The sequence below is a fragment of the Bos indicus genome, chromosome 27 (genome assembly GCF_029378745.1).
Source record: "Bos indicus isolate NIAB-ARS_2022 breed Sahiwal x Tharparkar chromosome 27, NIAB-ARS_B.indTharparkar_mat_pri_1.0, whole genome shotgun sequence".
In the NCBI taxonomy this organism is placed as follows: domain Eukaryota; kingdom Metazoa; phylum Chordata; class Mammalia; order Artiodactyla; family Bovidae; genus Bos; species Bos indicus.
The window spans coordinates 36,535,233-36,550,431 of NC_091786.1; the positions used below are offsets into that span (position 1 = coordinate 36,535,233).

The 15,199-nt window shown below is 48.8% G+C and overlaps 1 protein-coding gene across 1 annotated transcript in view; it reads left to right on the forward strand.

Moving 5' to 3' along the window:
- Positions 1-1,658: 1,658 nt before the first annotated feature.
- The window catches only part of GPAT4 (glycerol-3-phosphate acyltransferase 4), a 30,984-nt gene continuing 17,443 nt past the window's right edge, over positions 1,659-15,199 (forward strand). Inside the window, exon 1 of the mRNA XM_019953472.2 lies at positions 1,659-1,807. The gene's annotated coding sequence lies outside the window, so the exon portion shown is untranslated. The remainder of the gene's footprint in view (positions 1,808-15,199) is intronic.

Here is a 15,199-nt window from a genome sequence, read left to right on the forward strand (position 1 = left end):
AGCCTGATCCCTGACACTGATGATGACCAGTTTCTTCTTTTACGGAACTTAATCTAGTTGAAGATTAGACATAGCCATGCATTATTCAGCTTTGCACCATTGGGACCAAAGTTTGTTAAACGAATGGATAAATGATTAAGTTAGTGAATTCGGGAAAAGTCCCACAGGTATGGTAGCATTTAGCATAAGGAGGAGCAGCCCAGTGTCTGGGAGCAGAGCCATCATTCTTGTACGTCGATTTTGAGGTCTAAGAATGTGGACGTTACCCTCAAGACCCACTGTCAGATCATTTAGCGTGGATTGGCAATCTGACAGCAGTGTGCAGAATAAACTAGGAGAGAGGGCTTGACCTTTTAAGAAGGAAAGGGCTGATTTTTTTAAAAAGGAGGATCAACTTTAAGACAGATGATATAAGCTCGGGTCAGGCGTTTGAAGTTTGAAGACATGGTGAGAAAAACACGTGGAAACTCCAGCAGGCAGTAACCAGACTTTAGCAGAGATGTTGGTTCCAAGTTGAGGTAGACATTGAAAAGTTGCACCTTTGAGGGGACTCGGAAATGCCTACACCAACCCTTGAACTCCTTGGCTTTTTGCTAGCTGGCAAAGGAGACTCTGATGATGGTGGTGGTGGTGGTGATGTCAGCTAGCATTTCTTGAGCGTGCCGACCGCAAGCGATCTGTATCTCACTGTATACTCACGACGGCCCCAAGATGACAAGGCCGTTTGGTGACTCAAGCCTCTTTTAGCTAATCAGGGCTCATTTCACTCTCTTCAGAACCTACAACGAGTGTTCCTAGGGCGAAGCAGCCAGTATTCAGGTCCTGGCACAGCGCAGAAGCGTGGAGACCCCTCTTTAGGAAATGGCAACCCACTCCAGTTTTGTTGCCTGGAGAATCCCATGGTTGGAGGAGCCTGGTGTGCTACAGTCCACGGGGTGGCAAAGAGTCGGACACGACTGAGCGAGTTCACTTTCACTTTTTCATTTTCCTCTTATTACAGCAGGAGTCTCTGGGAGGCACGCTCCAGGAGCGCCCAGGGCGCTCAATGCTGGTCTCTGCAGCAGCTAGCCCGGTGGGGTCAGAGGTCTTCGCCCGCCAGCTGGCAGCTCCGCAGCTCCTGAGCGCGCCCACATGGAACTAGCGACGCGGCAGCCAGCCTCTCCGCCTCCCGCACCGTCCCTTGGCTCCCCGCCTCCCCCCCTCCCCGCCTCCCCCCCCTCCCCGCCTCCCCGGCCCACCACTTGGCGCCTCGTCTGCCGGTCTCCTCGCACCCCGCCCCTCGGAGCCCCGCCTCCTCATCCCCGCCCACCTCTCGGCTCCGCCTTCTCAGCCCACCACTCGGCGCCCGGTCAGCCCGTCTCTCCGCGCCCCGCCCCTAGAAGCCCCGCCCACTTCTGGGCTCCACCTCCCCGGCCCCACACTCGGCTCCCTGTCAGTCATCTCCCCGCGCCCCGCCCCTCGGAGCCCCGCCTCCTCAGCCCTGCCCACCTCTGGGCCCCGCCTCCCCGCCTCCCGGGCCCACCACTCGGCGACCCGTCTGCTCCTCTCCCGGCGCCCAGCCCCCTATCGCCCCGCCCTCCGGGGCCACGCCCAGCTCTGCCGGGCGCGCGCCGGCGCGTGGGTGCGGGGCGTGAGGTTAGACGGCGGCGGGCGGGGGTGGGGCTGGGACGAGAGGGTCACGTCAAGGCGGCGTAGACAAAGGGCGGGCGCGCGCACGTTCTTACGCACGCCTGGGGCTGGCGGCGGCGGCGGCGAGGGCGGGACGGACGGTGCGCGGAGGGATTTGGCGCCCGGAGCCTCGCGCTGGGTGAGTCGTACGCTGCCGGCCGCTTCCTGAAGGTCATGAACCTCTAGCGGGGCTTGGGGTTTGGGCGGGTGCCCGCCAGGGCCTGGTCGGGGGACCGCCGTCTCCCTGCGCCGCCCCGGCTTCGGGAGGCACCACTGCCGCTGCCGCGGTGGGGGGTTCCGGGCGGTGGAGCGGCCCGCCCGTCCCCGCCGCGCCCTCCGTCCGGGGCCGGGCCTGCGCCCTCGCGCCTCCGGCGTGTGTGAGGTCGCGGGGAAGCGCCTTCGCCGTAACGGCTGAGGCGGCCCCGGGATGTCGATTTTCCGCTCTTGGTACCCAAAGGAGCCGCATTTTGCTTTTCTTGGGGATTTCTCAAGCCTCGAAATCCTTGCCTTTCCGTTTTGATTTCACGCCCCGCGAAGCATCCTCTTACCAGAGGAATTAGTGTATTTGCTGGCTTACCGTGGCGCCGAGGGCTTTTAACTTTTGCCGTTGAAAAGTTAGGGAAAATGTACACCGTATGAAACACCACACTTATGTGGAAGACAGCCCCGTACCGGACCCTAGTGCCTCACCGCCCAGGGAAGGTCTCTGTGCCGTGTGGACCTGCTCAGGAATAACTTTATACGGGTCCGTTGAGGATTTCCCTTTCTGGTTCATTTCCCTTAATTTTGGTTGAAGTTCGAGTACCTCTCCTTAGTTCCTTGTCATGTAGATTCTACCTCAAACCAAGAGAAATGGCATGAAAAGCAGTTATCCTTAGACCAAAGATTGTAGAAAAAGAGCCCTGTGTTAATGCCAGTTCGATATTCTTTTCTCATTTTCACAACGGTTTTTTTTTTCAATCTTGTATTATGTAGAATTTCAGACAGAGAAGGAGGTAGAGCAGTGAACCAGCATGTATGCCTCATCCAAACTCACGAGCTCACCTGTGATTGAGCTTGTCTCATCCCCCTCACTCCACCCCCATATCTCTAGGATAAATCCTTGATGTCAAAAGTAGCTTGAGAGTCAGAATAAAAATCTTACTTTATGACTTTGCATTTGGACTGAGCCTACCATTACAAGGCCTTCAACTCAGAAGCACTTAATGGCATTGGAGAAGGATCGGAAAAGACATCTAAAATAATTAAGCACCTGGAGGACAGGTTAAAACAAAAGGTGGGGATGAGAGCTTCCAGAGCATCTTGTCTTAACTTTCATTTCTGATGAGCCCTCAAGGCCCAGAGAGATTCAATGACTTGTCCCGAGCTGCAGGGAGTGTGAGAGGTTGAACTGAGGCTGGAAAAGACATCTCCCAAGGCTGCATCTCCGGAGAAGGCAATGGAACCCCACTCCAGTACTCTTGCCTCGAAAATCCCATGGGCGGAGGAGCCTGGTAGGCTGCAGTCCATGGGGTCGCTAAGAGTCGGACACGACTGAGAGACTTCACTTTCACTTTTCACTGTCATGCATTGGAGGAGGAAATGGCAGCCCACTCCAGTGTTCTTGCCTAGAGAATCCCAGGGACAGGGGAGCCTGGGAGGAGGCCGTCTATGGGGTCGCACAGAGTCGGACACGACTGAAGCGACTTAGCAACAGCAGTAGCAGCAAAGCCGCATCTAGTCTTCCTCCTGTACCCTGCTGCTTGCCTTTGGGTGTTTTCTCTGGAAAAGAGAAAAGTGTGAAAGGGCTGTGATTGAAAACTCTTCTGATGAAGGGCTAGGGTGGGCAAATACGATCCTTTCTGCCAAAATCTGGAATAACGAAACTTTGGGACAGGCCGTAAATTATTTCTTAAGCTAGACTTGGGACAAACTGAGGAGTTCTCATCATAGCTTTGAGGAAACATGGGAAGATGCTGACCTTAAAAGTGGAATTCCAGACTGAGAACGAGAACAAACTTGAAGATTTCGATTACACTCATAGCTATTTAATGAAGCGTGACGAAGAGAAACTGGAAGGATTTTTAGGGGGGTTTACCCTTCGCTTCCCTGGTGGCTCAGACAGGAAAGAATCTGCCTGGAACACAGGAGACCCGGGTTCGATCCCTGGGTTGGGAAGATCTGGAGAAGGGCATGGCAACCCACTCCACTATTCTTGCCTGGAGATTCCCAAGGACAGAGGTGCCTCATGGGCTACAGTCCATGGGATCACAAAGAGTTGGACACGACTTAGCAACTACCTTACTTATACTTGATGTTATGCTCTTCGTAGCATCGAAAACAATAGCGCCCTCCCATAAAACATCCTTCCTTGACATGAGCAGATAAGAATCCAGCACTATGTTTGTTATAGGTTAAACTTTTTTCTTTTAAACCATAATCTGCATTTTCTATCGTACTTTATCCAATAAAGTTTCCTCGTCTCAAATAAGACAGGTAAATTCAGTTACCTGGGCCTTAGGTTTTTTTTACCCTTAAATGCTGCCTGAGGGATGCTGTGAATTCTTGTATGTAGACTTCTCTGAGTTTGGTTATAAGTTCAGTTTGTATGATATGACATAATTGTTTATAAATTTACTTTCAGGATGGACTTTTCTTCTGTGAGTTTGTGACCTAAATACAGTAATTGTCATGCACATCTAGCTTATGGAAATGTGGCTCCAGTGAACAGCATCTGGGTATCTTGGTAAATCATTACTCCTGAAGACATGGGGTGGTTGGGGGGGAATTGTTTTTTTTTTTTTTTTTTGAGGGGCAAAGGTCGTGTGTGCTGGAGAATATGGGCCTGGTCGAGCTTGAGCTGTATTGCAGATTTGTTTCTTTAGGTAAAACAGAACCTCATCATAGCAGGCCATTTACGTCTTCCTGTATCATTAGGCTCATGGTGGGGTGGGCACCTAAGCAAGTGTCATCAGTGCCCTGTATAATAACGCTTATTGTAGCATGAGGAATGGATTTTAGTTAGGAGGAGCATTATCAGTTCTTGGGGTTCCTCATAAGTCCTTTAAGGCGCTCTTTCTTATAAAACACGGACATGCACACGCCACCAGCCATTTGGAGGCTGGCCTTCTCTGTTGGGGCACTAAGGCAATGGCACCCCATTCCAGTATTCTTGCCTGGAAAATCCCATGGATGGAGGAACCTGGTAGGCTGCGGTCCACGGGGTCGCTAAGAGTCGGACACGACTGAGCGTCTTCACTTTGACTTTTCACTTTCATGCATTGGAGAAGGAAATGGCAGCCCACTGCAGTGTTCTTGCCTGGAGAATCCCAGGGACAGGGGAACCTGGTGGGCTGTCGTCTCTGGGGTCGCACAGAGTCGGACACGACTGAAGTGACTTAGCAGCAGCAGCAGCATAAGAATTGTTAGGGTGTTTTCCTTCTTATTAAACAGTGAGCTCAAGATCTGCAACTCCAGAAAAGTACTTTGTAAAATGTAGGCATATAGTACACTTCTGTTGACTTTTTAAATAGAAAAACAAACCAAAAAACCAGTGAGGGGACTTAAATCCACAGAAGGTGAATGACTTATTGACGGTCACACAAAGCAGAGAGTAACAGAGCTGAGCGTCCAACCTCAGACTGGACTCCTGAGTCCAGTTCTTAGCCCCTTGCTTTGCACGGTTCTCTTCACACCTCAGAGGACTAGGGAGGGGAAGGTACTATACGTGTGAATGTTTCTCCTTACCCATTGGAGATGTCATTATCTTCAGGGTCTGCCTCAAAAGTTTGTGGTTAGTGCTAAGTAAGAAACAGGTGAAAATAATCTTAATAATTTAACCCAAATTATCCAGACTGTCTCTTCAACATGTAATCAACATACAATCCCTTTGTTAAATTGTCTGTTTTTAATTGGAGAATAATTGCTTTACAGCATCGTGTTGGTTTCTGCCATGCATCAACATGGGTCAGCCATAGGTGTGTGTGTCCTGCCCCACCTCCCACTGCATCTCACCCTTCTAGGCTGTCACCAAGCGTCAGACTTGAGCCCCTTGCATCAGACAGCAAGCTTCCACTGGCTGTCTAATTTTACACGCAGTAATGTATATGTTTCAGTAACATACAAGTTCTTAATGAGATCTTTTACATTCCTCTTTTTTCACCCTTAATCACTGAAATTCCAGTGTCTGTTTTTACAGCTCATTTCAATTTCTACTGTCCACGTTCTCCAGTGCTCAGGGGTTACACGTGGTCAGACAGCACAGAATCACTGTCAACTGAAAACAGATGAAAGAGCGTTTTACGTTCCTGGTAGAATGCAGGTCTGAGGTTAGAGGTTTTTTTTCCGTTGCACTGGGTCTTTATTGTGTGAACGGGCTTTCTCGAATTTCGGTGAGCGGGGCTGCTCCTCGTTGCAGCGCACAGGCTTCTCATTGCGGTGGCTTGTTTGTTGCAGACCGTGGTCTCTAGAGCTCGGGCTTCAGCAGTTGTGGGGCCCAGCCTTAGTTGCTCCACGGCATGTGGAATCTTCTCAGACCAGGACCCTGTCCCCTGAATTGGCAGTCAGATTCCCATCCACTGTGCCGTCAGGGAAGTTTGTGGTTTTGGTCATGAGTTTTTTTTTTTCTTTCCTGTTTCAGTGATTTCTCTGCATATTTAGGGTTGTTTCAACCTTGTGGCAAGTTGAACAAAGAAGTCCCATGTTTCACAGATTTTTGTGATGAAATGCTTTCTCATTTTAAGTAAGACTGCTTAGTCGTAGGGGTGAGGGAGCTTGACTTTTAAAAAATGGCTAGTGACAAAACTCAGTAATAAAATAACCCAATAAAAAATAAAGATTTTCACGCTTCACCAGGGAAAACATACAGATGCCCAGTAAGCACACGAAAGATGCTTCACATCGTTGGTCAGGAGGGAAACACAAAACTGTAAGATAAACACCTCACATCCATTAGCCTGTCTAAAATTAAAAAGATCGATCATAACAACTGTTGGTGAAGATGTAGAACAGATGAAACTTTCAGACACTGTTGGTGAGAATTAACACACGGTCCAACCAGTTGAGCAACCGGTTTGGCAGTTTCATCTAAAGCTAAATGCTACCTCATTCCACTCCTGGGTATTTGTATTTACCCAGGAGAAGTGAAAGTGTGTGTCCTTATGTGGCTGGTAGGTAGTGGCTTTATTTGTAACAGTCCCTGACTGGAAGGACCAATTGCTGGGTGAGCGGGTAAAGAAGCTGTGGCCTGTTCTACCCAGGGCAACAGCTCAGCAGTAGGGACTGACATGGGCAGCAGCTGAATGGTTCTCAAAGGGATTATGCCAAGTGAAATAAACCAGACAGAAAGGTGCTGGAAAAAGGAGGACAGGAAGTTGCTTCCAATTACACATACATTACTCAGAAATCAAAGCACCAATTTTCAAATGGAGTTCTGAGAGCAGTGTTCGGGGCCTTAGAGCCCCAGCAAATCAAATTGTCCTTTCTTCAACTGATGACTCCAGAATAGCGGTGTGTCCCGTATCTTTGTCCTTTTTTTTCTTTTCTGGTGATGTTGCTTTATGTTGAACTTGGTTCCATGTTACTTATTACCCAGATCCAACTCACATGAGGCCTTTCTGGGCAAGGAGAAAGTATTTAGGCCTTAACTGAGGTCGACCTCAGTTAAGACAGTGGCCCTGAAGCTGACCATATTCCTGTCTTCTTCCCAGTAAGTTGAATCATCCTTGAGCCTGACATATCCTGGCTTTGTCTCGGACCATCTGTTTTTATTCAGGATTGCTGTCGGCTGTAAGCGTATCCCTGGATTTTCAGCAGCTCAGGTTTGCTTCACCCAGCAGCTCTGGGCTGCCCATCTCCTTGGAAATGTGTTTACACCTTTCCTCGTGAGCAGCAGCATCCTACTCAAGCAAGTTTCTTACACTCCACTCCTCTGACACACTCGACAGCAGATTCACCCCAGTGTATATTTCCTCTGTGTGCATGCCTTTATTTACCATCACATCAAAATGGGGGCATTTGCTGGTCTGTGACCTGACTGAGTAAATTGGAAAAGTGGATACCTGCCCAGAGCAAAATAGAGCCCAGGGCACAGAAAGACCCCTAGAGGAGGACCCAGATCTGAGATGTAGTCCTGCCTCTCTTACGGGCAGCTTTGCGGCTCGTCTCAATCACTTAACTCTTCCAAGGCTTGATAATTTAAGCCATTAGAAGAGCTTGGATTAGAGTTCTCGGTGATTGACTAATAAAGTCGTGGCTTGCTCTAGCCATCTTTGGGGTTGTAAACGCCTTCCTGCAGCAGTGGTGTCGAAAGCAGATTTCTCCTTAGTGTTACGTCATGGCTTGGGAAACACCTTCCAGAGCCCCTTCTCTGTAGTAACAGGAACCTTGCATAGTAGTAATGATGTGTTTTGAACATTTCCCTTGTTCTAGGCACTGTGAAAGTGAACGGTTTTTTTTGGCAGGTGTTGTTGAACAGAAGCTTAAAGACATTTAAATTATTTACTCAAAATAACAGACTGGGCTTCGCAGCGGGGTGAGTGGTAAAGAATCTGCCTGCCAGTACAGAAGATGAGTTCGATCCCTGGGTTGGGAAGATCCCCTGGAGGAGGAAATGGCAGCCCACTCTAGTCTTCTTGCCTGGGGAATCCCAGGGACAGAGATCCCTGGTGGGCTGTAGTCCACGGGGTTGCAAAAGAGTCAGACTTGACTGAAGAGCAGAGCACACACATATGCACGCACACTCAAACTAGTAAAGTGATCAAGTTAGGATTCAAATCCTAATGTCTTTCTTTTGATTCCTGTCTGCAGACATTACCAAATGGTCCCAAGGTGGGTAGAATCAATTGCCCCAAGTTGAGAACTACTGCTCCAGTTTATGTTCAATAAGAGTTTTTAGAAGTAGAGTTGCTGGACCTAAGGTTATATGTAATTTAAATTCTGACAGTGATTACCGAATTGTTCTGTGTAGAGGTTGTATCCTTGTGCATGCCAGTCAGTAGTATTTGAGGGTCTTTTCTTTTTTCGCCAATAGGACGGGTTATCAGAAACTTTTTTTGCTGCCTCACTGTGGTTTTCATTCTCGTTTCTTGACAGCTGACCTTTGTCTAGGCTCTTAGTGCTTGCTAGGCACCGTGTAGTAGCTTGTGGTCTGTGGATTTTGTGACATGCTTTGAAATGCCTTCCTCCCCATCCAGCCTCTTAAAGTTTGGTACTTAGTATTGTGGACAGCACCCAGGGTGTCCTCTGATCATAATGAAGTGATCATAGGTACCATTTATTGAGATCTAACGTGCAATAGACGTTGTGCTTAGTATGCTTTAAAAATACACTGTGTCGCCTAAGCACTTACCTTTCATACAAAGGCCTGTCTTGTTTCTGAATGGGTGTTTGACGTCTTCCTCAGCAGCAGGTGTGGCCTCCTGAGGTGTAGGGTGTGTCACAGAGCCCTGGAGAGCTGACAGAAAAGCAGTTCCTGCAGCTGGGAGTCTAGTAGTCCCTGCCTGGGCTTCCCAGGTGGCGCTAGTGGTACAGAACCTGCCTGCCAGCGCAAGAGGCGTGTTCATCCCTGGGTCAGGAAGATCCCCCAGAGAAGGAAATGGCAGCCCACTCCAGTATTGCCCGGAGAATCCCAGCAACAGTGGAGCTTGGCGGGCTGTAGTCCATAGGATCCAGAGGGTCAGACACAACCGAAGCAACTCAGCATGCACATGCCTGGTGATCCAGTCAGAATTGGTTTAGAAGCCTCAATTTAAATTTGTAAGATCCCTCTGTTATTTTCTCTTCCAGAACTCTTTTTTTTTTTTTAACATATATATAAATTGAAGTATAGTTGGTGTATAATATTATATAAGGTACAAGTGAACCATATAGGGATTCATAATTTTTAAAGGTTATACTCCATTTGGAGTTATTAGTATTATAGAATATTGACTGTATCATCAGTGTTGAATAGGATACCCTTGTAGCTTATTGTATACCCAATAGTTCATACCTCTTAATCACTTACCCTTTTGTTACGCTTTCCCTCTCCCCACTGGTAACCACTGGCTTGCTCTCTATCTGTGAGTCGCTCCTCTTTGGTATACTCTCTAGTCTGTCTCTGACTGACCTTACACTTGGCATAACGCCCTCCAGGTCCATCCACATTGCTGCAGATAGCAGCGTTTCACCTTTTTACGGCTGAATAGTGTTCCATTGTGTGCATCCCCCACAGCATCTTTATGCGTTCATCTGTTGGTGGACACTTAGGTTCCTTCTGTATCTTGGCTATTGCAAATAATGCAGCCGGGACCATTGCAGTGCATAATCTTTTTGAATTACTGTTTTTTGTTTTCTTTGGATATATGCCCAAGAGTGAGATTGCTGGATCGTATGGTAATTCTGTTTATAGTTTTTTGAGGAAGAACTATACTGTTTTCCACAGTGACACACCAGCTTACATTCTCATCAGCAGTGTATGAGAGGTCCCTTGTCTCCACCCACGACTTTCTTCTTGTTGACAGTCATCGAAGTGTGAAGTGATGGCTGTGTGTGTGCCTTTTTGTGGAAAATGTGCCTGTAGGTGTGTGTGTTTACCACAACATGCTTTCATACCTAACGTGGTGTGGGGCATGGGGTATGTGCCCTGAGCTAGTCACCCTGAGAACTGAGAAGTGTCCCGTTTGGGGGCTCTGGTTTGCACCCCGGGGTTGAAGAGTCTCATTAGCTTAGAGGTGGACCATCAGCTTCCTGTGATGAGACCACCTTCCCTCCCGAAAGGCTCAGCACTTCGTTCTTAGGGTTTCCTTGGACTGGCTGGACTCCTGGGGGAACGTTGGTCCAAGTGACTCTGGATTTGGCTGAAAGTGGGGGAGGTGAAGAGAAAGAGTAACTATTGCTTTGAGCTGATGACTTCCGCTGCTTCCTGTCAAGGAGTTGCAGTTCTGTTGCCTTTCCTACAAGAACATTTATCTAGCAACTGGTGTGATAGTTCTGATGTGAACAGTTTGCTGTACTTCCAGAGACTGGAGTCCGTGTTGAGGGGCCTTAAGGCACCAGCACCTCTGGGTGTAATGGCAGCTCCGGGATCCAGCAACATGTTTGGGGGCCCGTTTGATACCCACAGCTTTCTTACCTCATCCATACTTCTAAGAATCCACAGGAGGATTGTTCGGTGTTGGCCACAGAACTTGTTTGGCTAGTTGCTGTTCTGTGTTCTGGAGTCTGGTACTCTGGGGTGGAGTCTGGGTAGGGGGCTAGGGACAGCGGGGCAGTTCACTGCCTCTGAGGGGAGGAAGGAGCATTGGGGTCAGGGGTCTGCAGGCTGCTGCTGTGAAGGGTCGCCTAGTAGATAGCTGAGGCTTTGCAGGCTGTGGTCTTGTCACATTATCCTTTTTCTTAGGACTGTCAATAAAGATGTAAACACTGTTCCTAGGTCATGAACCTTATCAAAACTGCCTCAGATTTGGCCCAGGGACCTGGTGTGCCCACTTCTGAACTAGGTGAAGTAATTAGTTTATTGCTAAATGTGTTTACTTTCATGTTTTGAGGACATGAACCCAGAATAACCTTGGGAATTCTCAGTTGGTTGTGGTCCAGAGTAAAGAGATCTAAGCTCTGACTTGGGAAATCAAAGTCACCCTGCTGTCTGTCACCTTGGGCCCATGGACGTCAAGGTGATCGTGGCTTAGGTGACAGCAGCTATCCCCTGGCACAGGGGTTGGGGAGTTGGATAGAGATGCGGCCCTGGGATTAGGCTGGAATTTGACAGGTTTAAGGAATACAGTGACTCAGCAGATTGACTTGATTTTAGTCTCAGAAATAGATCTAACTTCCTGAATGTCCTTTGGGACACTGTTAGAAATCTGGCGTGTACCAACAGCTTGACCAGTTTATAGAAATAGGCAAACAGGTTTGTATCTTGGATTCTGAGAACACCAAATTCTGCTACAGGAATGCAGATTTGTCTTGTGGTTTCTCCCTGGTCACAAGAAGTTCTACGCAACTGGCCCAGCATGGAGGAAGTGTTAGCGTAGCTCGGGGTGTTTGAGAGAGAGGAGGTCCTGGGGGTTACAGAGCGGGGCTGGGAAATGGGCGCGCTTGTCCACGTGCCTCCTCCGCTGGCTGCAGCCGTGCAGCCCCAGGCAGCTCCCCCTCTCCGCCTCTTTCCCTCACCTGTCCACAGCAGGGCTGACAGTAACGCCACCGTAGGGCGCGGCGGGAGTTCGGTGAGGACGGCCTGTGGAAGGTGCTTACTGTATGAGCTCAGTGTCCGTCTTGGTGGTGTTGCATAAGCGTTAGCGATGACCATGTGGAAGCGGAAGTGGAGGACCACTGCCCCTGAAACAGCTGGAAATCACCGATCTTTTCACTGTCTTAGTTTCCCTGCCAGGGCTGTGGGACGTGGCGGGAGCGGTTAGGGGTCAGGGAATGGGGTCCGGGTCTCCCCCGCTGAGTTCCCTAACTGGTAAAATGGAGAGTACATATTGACAGGTTGTGAAGTAACATGAGAAAGGCCTTTGAGCTCTGTACTGCAGTGGGCAGGACTCACAGTGAAGTCAGGCCCCTGTGCACTTGTCCCCTTGCTTGAACTTTTAAATGTACTGGAACCAAGCCAGAAGGAGATTGGTGTGAGGACAGAAATGTTTGCCAGAGAAAAGTGAGAGGATGCTCCCCCATTTGGAACAAGGGACTGTATTAAGTGAAAAGCCAAGAAGGCTACATCCTGTAAGGTTCCAATTAGGTGACATTCTGGGAAAAAATCTAACTGGAGACTGAAAAGATCGGTGATTTCCAGGGGTTGAGGGCAGGGAGGGATGAAAAATCAGAGCCCAGAGGATTTTTAGAGCAGAAGATACTCTGTACGCTACTCTAATGATGGGTACATAGCACTGTACACTGTACGTTTGCCAAAACCCTTAGCATGTACAACCCCAAGAGTGAACCCTAATGTAAACAGCCTTTCTAATAAAAGAATGGACGGAGCGTCCCTGGTGGTCTAGTGGTTAAGAATCCGCCTGCCCATACAGGGGACACAGGTTTGATCCCCGGACCGGGAAGGTCGCACCTGCTGCAGAGCAACTAAGCCCGTGCGCCACAGCTCCTGAGCCTGGGCACAGAGCCCTCGAGCCAGGCGCTAGTGAAGCCCGTGCGCCTGGAGCCGTGCTCACAGCAAGGGAAGCCGCCGCTGCTCACTGCAGCCAGAGGGAGCCGGAGCACGTCAACCAACACCAGCTTGGCCAAAACCAGAAACAGAATAATAAATCTTAAAAAAAAAAAAAAGTGGCCAGAAAGGCTGGAGGAGTTATCTACCAAGAAAATTTGACGGTATCTTGTAAAACTAAACTGTGCTTCTGGGAATTCCCTGGTGGTCCAGGGGTTAGAACTCAGCACTTCTACCACAGGGGCCACAGGGGTCGATGCCCTTTCGGGGAACTCAGATCCCACAGGCCACACAGTGCAGCAAAAAAAACCCTGTATTTCCCAAGTCAGAAGTGGAAGACAGATACGGTATATTCTCACATAAATGTGGCGTTCAGAACATATGCACTTGCAGAAACAGAAGAATGGTGGTTACCAGGGGCCAAGGGGTAAGACAAATGGGGAAATGTTGGGCAAAGCGTAAATACTTACAGTTTTATGAAATGAGAAAGTTCTGGGATAGTGATTACAGTTAAAAGTTGTTGAGAGGGTAGATCTTACATGGTCTCACCACATACACAGAAAAGGTGACTCTCTGACTAACACTCTGCTGCTGCTGCTAAGTCACTTCAGTCGTGTCCAACTCTGTGTGACCCCATAGACGGCAGCCCACCAGGCTCCCCCGTCCCTGGGATTCTCCTGGCAAGAACACTGGAGTGGGTTGCCATTTCCTTCTCCAATGCATGAAAGTGAAAAGTGAAAGCAAAGTCGGTCAGTCGTGTCCGACTCTTAGCGACCCCATGGACTGCAGCCTACCAGACTCCTCCATCCATGGGATTTTCCAGGCGAGAGTACTGGAGTGGGCTGCCATATCAAATCCTGCTTTGGCTCCGCAGAGTTGCTCAGTGTTAATGTGTCGGTTTTGTCAGTTCAGTTCAGTCACTCAGTCATGTCCAACTCTTTGCGACCCCATGAATCGCAGCACACCAGGCCTCCCTGTCAGCATCACCAACTCCCAGAGTTTACCCAAACTCATGTCCATCGAGTTGGTGATGCCATCCAGCGATCTCATCCTATGTCGTTCCCTTCTTCTCCTGTCCCCAATCTCTCCCAGCATCAGGGTCTTTTCCAGTGAGTCAGCTCTGCATGAGGTGGCCAAAGTACTGGAGTTTCAGCTTCAGCATCAGTCCTTCCAATGAACACCCAGGACTGGTCTCCTTTAGGATGGACTGGTTGGATCTTCTTGCAGTCCACGGGACTCTCAAGAGTCTTCTCCAACACCACAGTTCAAAAGCATCAATTCTTCGGCGCTCAGCTTTCTTCACAGTCCAACTCTCACATCCATACGTGACCAAGGCTATGGAAAAACCATAGCCTTGACTAGACAGACCTTTGTTGGCAAAGTAACATCTCTGCTTTTTAATATGCTATCTAGGTTGGTCATAACTTTCCTTCCAAGGAGTAAGCGTCTTTTAATTTCATGGCTGCAATCACCATCTGCAGTGATTTTGGAGCCCCAGAAAAAATAAAGTCTGACACTGTTTCCACTGTTGCCCCATCTATTTCCCATGAAGTGATGGGACCAGATGCCATGATCTTTGTTTTCTGAATGTTGAGCTTTAAGCCAACTTTTTGTCAGTAAATCAGGGGAAATAAAAACAAGAGTTATTTTTTTCCGTTATACCTAGATTTCCTTTTCCCCTGCAATTCCATCTCTAGGAGGTTATCCTGAAAATATATTTGCACGTGCATTTTGTATGCTGAATCACATAGACAGGTTCATTGTATTGTTTATAACAACAGAAGGGTAGAAACATTGGTGTCCACCCTCAGGAGAGAGCTGTTAACCGATTCACGGAGCATTCTTACAGCTGAGAACTGTGCACCTGTCTACAGGAAGGGAGCTCCGTTGGTATGGAGGCAGCACTGTCCCAGGACGTGTCGAGCCAGGAAATAAGACAGAAAGCAGTGTTCAGCACGGGCCCTCCTGCTGCCTGGGTGGCTGGGGCAGGAGCGATTCCTAACGGTGTCCCAGGGTGTGCGGGAACGTCTCAGGAAGCATCCGGAGTGTCCTAATGTTGGGGCTGCTTCTGCGGCCCAGAGCTCCAGGCAGTGGGGTCAGTGAGGAGGCCCATCTTCTCCTTGGAGTGTGCCCTCTTTATCTCTTGAAAGGTGTCTTGTGTCCATATATTTTCCTTAATTCATTTTTTAAATTTGAGGTCTCTAATGATTTTTTTTTTTAATTGAAGTATACTTGATCTATGGTGTTGGGTTAGTTTGTGCTGTGCAGCAGAGTGACTCAGTTTAAGCATATACATACATCTTTTTCATATTCTTTTCCATTATCGTTTTATCAGGACACTGCATATGGTTCCCTGTGCTGCGTGGTGGGATCCTGTTTGTCCATGTAGTGGTGGACAAACCACTACATGTA